The sequence below is a fragment of the Anabas testudineus genome, chromosome 13 (genome assembly GCF_900324465.2).
Source record: "Anabas testudineus chromosome 13, fAnaTes1.2, whole genome shotgun sequence".
In the NCBI taxonomy this organism is placed as follows: domain Eukaryota; kingdom Metazoa; phylum Chordata; class Actinopteri; order Anabantiformes; family Anabantidae; genus Anabas; species Anabas testudineus.
Genome location: NC_046622.1, coordinates 16713259 through 16720984, shown reverse-complemented (window position 1 = coordinate 16720984; position 7726 = coordinate 16713259).

The window sequence follows — 7726 nt, the reverse complement described above, 5'->3', positions numbered from 1 at the left end:
AGGTGGAGGAGGAGGAGGAGGAGGGGGGGCACAGATAGGAGGCTGCACACTGTAAATAAATGTCGATCGGCTGCAGAGTCTTTCTGAAATGTGTCATATTTTCTCGACGCACGATGTGCTTCAAACAACCAGCGACCTCCGCTCTTTCATGTCTTATTTATTTGGATGAATTAAGCAGCGAGAGCGCGAAACGCCGAGTTGAAGAGTTTTGCAGGTGGATATTTTTTGCAGTGTGCAGAAAAGGAGGCACTTAACTGACAGCAGCAGGAGGGCGGAGGTCTGGCTGTTAAATGTCATTTTTCGTGGTGGCAAAGACTAAAACGATACATCAGCTACTTGAACAACTCCCGTGAATGCTGAAGAATAGTTACGCATGACTTGCTTTAGTGATGCATGGGCGTGATTTAGGAGGGGAAAGGTGTGGCAGCCGCTCCTTATTCCTCCAACATTTAGTGTTCATGACAATGGTTGTGTGTGAATTTTGTGTGTGTTGAAGTCTGCCCAGTGGTTTATTGATTAGCATCAATCAGGACTGTTCAAGTGGTGTGTTGAGGAGGTGGGGATGCAGAAAGGATCTGTGGTAGAGCTGGAGGCAGAAGCAGAGGGAGGGATGAGGACATATCTCCATCTCAGCAATAAATCCTACGTACTACTGTACATGCACCTGCAGATTGTTTTGACTATTTTACCATTCAAAGTGCTGAGACAGTACAGACGGTTCTTTATGTTGATGTTTATCAGACTGTTCTCCCACTGCAACCATAAATATATGGAAATGTGTAAATAAAGAACATTAGCTTCATTAATAGTCACAAAATACTAAAATAACTAGTTTTGTTTTGTTTGTTTTTTTGACAGTTTGTGGTGTCAAAATAACATTTGACCACACACCACCACACACATTAGTTTTGTGACCATGTCCAAACATTTTACAAAGATAATCTTAAACTACATCCAGGCTCTCTTAACACACATGGAAATGACTCCCACTCCGTGTTGAATGCCAAGCTTAATATGGACATAATGGGGATGAATCAGACTGACTCCCTAAACAAACTATGTAAAAACACGGTGCCTGCCAGAGGGCTTCAGATCATGTACTCTGCACTTACCTCCTGTGCTTTGGTTGCAGGACTCTAGTCTCTGATGGGTAAAACTGTTTAAATGCATGATTTTCACTGTCAGAGTTTAAGTATATGCAGCGTTTGCCAAACTGTAAGACAACACCCACATATTACTGGAAGGACTATAATGCAGATATATTCTTAGAGGCCAAAGGAAAATGACACAAAATACTTCTTCCCTTGACCCTCTGTGCTAATCAAGCATGTTTTTAAGTGGTGTTAACACCTCACAGTGTCAGTACGGTTCCAGCTGTCATTTCATTTGATCGCGTGCAGACTATCAGTGTGTAAAGTTGGACACAGATCAAAGAGTGGTGCAACGTATCATGTACACTGATGTTTTGTAATGCTGCTTGAAAACACCAGTGACTACCAGCTCTGTCTGCCAAGTGGGTTGCCTCTGAGCGTAGGTCATGGCCATGAGGGAAGGATGAGCCAATGAGCGTGAGTCCACTGTGGACTCTGCCCAGCACAAACTTAATTTACTTAATGTTCTTAATTCTGGTCACATCAGGACACTTGGTCGAGGCTATTTTTATGTTTGGGTTATAATGAAATCGGTATTTGTTGTCAGTGACATTACTGCTGTACTTCAAACTTTACTATATATACTCTCCAGATATGTTTTTTACTGTATTTATTTTAATTTTTGCCTAACAAATAAAGAGGCCATGAGAGAGCTTCAGGGATTTTGTATGGCTTTTTTAATTTGTTCAGCCCTATTGTGATTGAATTACTTAATGTACAGTACAAGACAAGATAAACATGCTATTCATACAATAATATATACAGACATATACAGACAGATGTAGTAGATGAAATAGAAGTATACGGTGGGTTGGAGTGTGTACGTATTATCATATGTACAGTATTGTGATTTATACTTCTATATACTACTGCACATGACTAGAAAGCTGGCAATAATACAAAGCTTTACTCCATTTATTTGACAACATCAGTTTATTATTGTAACAAATCTTCATCTACAAAGTCCATTTAAGTCTATTATTAGTGCTGAATGCCAAGACCTTACAGAGTTATATGGAAAACCCCTGCTTAAGTCAGCAGTGGAGAGGAAAAAGTCCCTTTAACGGAAGAAACCACCAGCAGAACCGCAGAACCAGGTCCAGGGTGGGCGGCCATCTGCCTCGACTGGTTGAGGTCAGTGGAAAGTGGGCAGAGAAAAAAACAGCAGGCAACTAGGAGGAGAGGAGTCGAGGTGAGTGCATCAAGGGAAGTTCCCCAGCAGACTAAAGCTGCTTCACTTTTAAACTCCAGTCAAGGTGAGGGTGTACATATACATATACATATACATATACATATACATCCTCTTTGGTTTCCTCTACACCCCTCAACCTCAGCATCCATTTACCAATATAGACACTCTCATTCTCTACTCTGAATGTATGTTCATACCACCTCAATCTATCCTCTCTCACTTTATCTCCTGACATCTGACATGTTTTGGGCTGTTCCTCTGATGTACTCATTCCTGATCCTATCCATCCTCGTCACTCCCAAAGAGAACCCTCAACATAAGCTCTGCCACCTCCTGCTCTGTTTCCTTGTCTTTTCTTCAGCACCACTGTTTCCAAGCCGTACAGCATCACTGGTCTCACCACAGTGACACTGTCTTACAGCTCTCATACATGACCTGCACTACTAACATACGTCTCTGCCACTCCAGACTTCCTCATACAATACCACAGCTCCTCTCTCGGTACCCTGTCATACGCTTTCTCTAGATCTATGATGACCCAATGCAACTCCCTTTGCCCATCTATGTACTTGTCCATCAGCATCCTCAGAGTAAATACTGCATGTATTGTATTGTTTCTAGGCATGAAACCATATTGCTGCTCTTAGATGCTCACCTCTGCCCTTAGCCCAGCTTCAACTCCTCTTTCCCATAACATTGTATAGCTTACTAAGGATATTAAGTATTAAAACTAAATCAGAAACAGGTGCTTTTACTCAACAGGTCTACTAATGTTCACCAGATATCTCTGGTGTTGAGGTATTTTTCCCCTTCCTAAATCTCTCAGAAGGCATGTCGGCAGAGATACACATTGATTGAAAATAAGAATATATGAAGCCAATCCTGATAACACATCCTCACGGCTCTCTCTGTCCAAGTCTGGCCTGCTGCTGTGTTAACTGGACATTGTGTTGTCAGAAACTCAACACAACATCCAATCTGAATTGCCGTATCACTGCCACAGAGAGGGTAACAATTGAAATTGTTTGAGCCCTCACAATGTCCTTTACACAGAAGACATTTCAATTAGTTTCAATGAAGTTCCTGTGAAATATGTGTTCCTCTCTATTCCTGTCCATGTTACAGCATCCATCTACCAGCCTACAAAAAAGAACAAGAAAGTCATCATACAGTATAAACACTGTACACAAGGGTGGAAACCAGTGTGTTGATGCACTAATTTCCTTTAGGGTGAAGCACAGACCTTATGGTTTGCACTGATAGTGGAGCACAAGCTGTTCTCAAGACAAATACATTGTTCTGCCCATGTAGGTCAGTAATTTATGTCTGAATCTTTTTGTGATTATGGGGCATAGCAGAAGTAGTGTGAATGTTATGTATGAATAAACACATGGAATTTGAGAAAACCACTTTTTAAAACAGCTCTTCAAATTATTTGTGGACAAATTGCAGGAATGTCCCCTTTTTAACCCTTCTTTAATATGATACATCCTGGACTGGGCGTTAGGGAATATCGGGGGGGTAATGTGTAGGGAGTGAGACTGAATTAGGAGGAATAGGGGCAGGAAAAGTCTATCCCCTCCCCCACAGAGTTCCCAGGGACTGAAAATGTCTGAAGAATATTGTAAGAGCATTTTTTACAACCTGTTGACAGGGGAAAACCACAGCTTTCAAACTCTAAAACATCCCGGTAACATCCCAATATTCCCCATTCTTACAAACTATGTTTATACAGCTGGCCCAACATGTATTTCTCTTTTTTTAATCCTTAAATGCTAAGAAATGCTCTTATACACAGGCAGTTAGTTTAGCATAAAGAGATAAATAAAGAAACGACTAGAAGCCTCTGTCCAAATGTAAGAATTTGATTAGCGGCACCTTCGAAGTCACTAATTGATAGCTCTTCATGTAATCCATACAAAAATAGAAGTGTAAAAGCCAAAACCCGCTGGTTGCTCAGTGTTACAGTACATGTTGGACTGTTTCTTGGCTGGGAGCAGTGCCTTCATCATTATGATCATTAGAGTTGAGTTTTGAGTTACTTGTTGATGTTAACATGTATATGTTCCCTGCATGAACTCTGTTTTACACTATAGCACCGATTCTGGACATTGGTGTGACCCTCCACTGGTTGCCTGCCGACACGTAACACATAACGTAGAACGTTTGTTCTAAGTTTCTTCCTTTAACTTAACTACTACAAGATTTGCACTCCTGACGCTCTGACATGTCCCTACCATGCCCCCCTGCGTGTGCCATTCCTCTCTGATTGATTACACACAACTTCTGTTTATCTCACCGAGGCGCACAGTGCTGTGCTCACGGGCTAAGGAAAGCCTGAAGGAAGGAAACAGAGGAAAAGAAGTCATTCTTTCCGAGCCGCTGAGGCCAGACCCAAGAACAAGTTGTTTTGGGGGTAGCCTACCCGGCATAAGAGACAACTATTGTCCAAGCTACTCCAGAGGATGAGGGGGTTTTGGGCATTTGCTGGTATTGTGAGGGGGCTCTGGGGAAGAGTGGGAGAGAAATTTGAATTGCTGCTAAACATCGTCACAACACCAAGAGTTTTGACAAAGACACCCTTTGATAACTACAGTGACCAAGAACTGAGCATTGCTTCTCCATGGTGATTATATGTAACAAATGGCATTAATCATAATAAATCCACCCACTGACATGTTTCTCCAGTGTTTCAGCCGAGGAGAAAATGAGGATGAATTGAAAAGGTTAATGACTTCACTTCACTGCAACTTGTTATCTCTTCGCTTGGGGCAGTTATAACTTATGGAAAATGAACATAAAGTTGCCCCTGACGCTGCTAAATAGCCACATTTTATCAAATTGTTTGGGTTAATACCTTTAAAACCTCTTTTACACTAATGTGACCAAATTTCTTATCTAGTAATAATTAATCTAGTAATTGGACAGTTTAACAAACAATAATTAGCAACATTAGCAACATTTACAACAATTAAACAAAACATCCCAGGTGTGGGACAGATACAGAGTAATGAGTCATGAAGCAGGAAGCAGCTACTGCCTGCACACTCGTGCGCATCCTGCAGATGCACAGACAAGGTCCTGAGAAGACGACTCAAAGAACAGGAATGTCCCACTAGGGAACCTCCACAGTCATAGTCATCCTATTCATACAAGGAAAATCCTCATCATTGCCTTTTTTCTTTCATCCTGGTTTGTCATTGTCTCACCTTTTTTCTTACCATCCCACTCTCGCCCTCTCAGCATGCAGCAGGAGCACTGGGTTTGAGGCGGAGGGTTACTGTGGAATGCAGGGTCCTGCTCCGGGTCTCGACCAGTCTGCACTCCAGTGATTTCTACTGTTTGGAGTTTGTGTTTTCCCATAGAAGCTTCTGGTCTGCCACTTACCCCCCGTCCTCTTTCTAAAACACACACGCACACACATACAAGCACAGACACACACACACACTCAGATGTATTTTGAATGTAAATTGATGTGACTCCAGTGTACTGGCTGGCAGCCAGAGTCATCATTGTGGATCTGAACTCTCTGTCCCCAAATAAACCACAAAATATGGGAATATATTGCAAAACTCTTAGTTCCCCAACTTTGCCACGGTGCCAGATTTCCAGGATTGTGGTGAGACTGGTCTACGCAAAAAACATTAGGTTCGTAATGGAGTTTGTCGAGTTGACCTGTTGTACTAATAAACATTATTTTATTAGCCTGGTTATGCAGAGAAATACATATAACATGTACAAGGCAATACTTCCAGTTTAGTATCCATAGAAATAGCCAGTAGCCAGTGGTAGAAGTAGGAATCAGCATGTGCTTAATGCCTGTTTGTTGTTTTACATGGGTTACATGCCAGATTATTTCTTGGCTGGACCATGTGCCAAGCGCAAATATTTTGAGATGTAGTAAATGTAAAACCTACATGCTTAAAACAATGGGACAATTAACTGTTCACTTATTTGCTAATTAGATTTCAAAATCATCATTTACTATTGTACATTAAAGAAAAACAAGTGTCCGAGAGAGCGGCTAAATTAATTTCAGCTACCTTCAGGGCTGACACAGAGAAGTAAAGACTTGTTCCTTAAGTGGGGAAAAGCAGCAAAAGAGGTGACAAATTGGCCGTGGTTTATTTTGCTGATGTCTCCAATTCATCCTGTGCAAGTTCCTCTTGTCTTTAGTGTTACTGTATGATTTTTTCTATACCTTATTGTTTTATTATGCGATTATTTTAGCTAAATTGCTTGAGGCCTGAGTTTAACAAGACTGAGGGGTTTTGTGACTTTGACAAATGGTTGATGTTGAAGTCCATCTTTCTCTCTATTGAAACAGGGACGCTGATCTTTCTGGGTACTGCTGCTGAATGCTCCCAGAGGCCACATTCATAAAAAATAATTTAGATAAAGACAGCTCTTAAGCTTAGGGATACACACAATCGTTTTTATCCATACAACACATGAAAGCATGCCTTTTGTAACCTCTCAACACTGAAGCATTTGGTTGACCAGAAAACAAACAACGGAAGCAGACCAGTGGCCTGTAGATGGGCAGAAGGAAGGTGAGCTACCATAAAAGGAGCACATCTAGAAGCTCGCTGTAAGAGACAAAGTAGTGCACAAGACCTTTTATAGCTTCTCGCAGTGCCCGTGCATATCCCTGTTGCATCGTTAAGTACTTAAACAAATGCTATTTGTCAAGTGTCCAAAGGTTCACAACAGGATTTCCCATGATCATATCAGACAGAGTTTCCCTTTGCACACAAAAAGAGACCTCAATGCTGAAAAGCTCAGATGGGGAGGATGAGGCAGAAGGCAAGGAAGGAAATACTGTTGATTTTGTTCAGGATTGTAAAGCTTTTGTGTTTCGTTGAGGGTGAAGTGGTTGAGGTAATGGGAGAGTATAGCTCAACAACTGAGACTGTGTTAATGTAAGTGGAATTGGTAGGGGAAATCCTGGTGATGGCACTTCTCTTGCTCACACACACACACACACACACACACAGAAAGATAGAGACAAACATAAAGGGAGAGTTTCTAAGAACCAAAAAAAGATCATTTCTATACACGATCTGTGAATGCAAAAATAATTAAATGACCCAAAACAAACAGACTCTGACTTCAAAATGGTTAAATAAACCATAGATTGCAGAAAGCCATTTTGCCAAACACATTCTGTTATGAATCTTCATGAACATGTACACTTCACAGCTATAAATTGCTGCAGGTTCATTTATGATTAGACCACCAGAGTACAATCTACTTTAAAATCCTTATCCTTTGGAGACTTAAACAAATAATCTGCTTAGAGTAACATTTTCTGTCTAATATAGAGTTTTCACGTTGCTGCCCCTTCAGTGCACTATGCTTGTCCTTCTATGAAACATCCAGT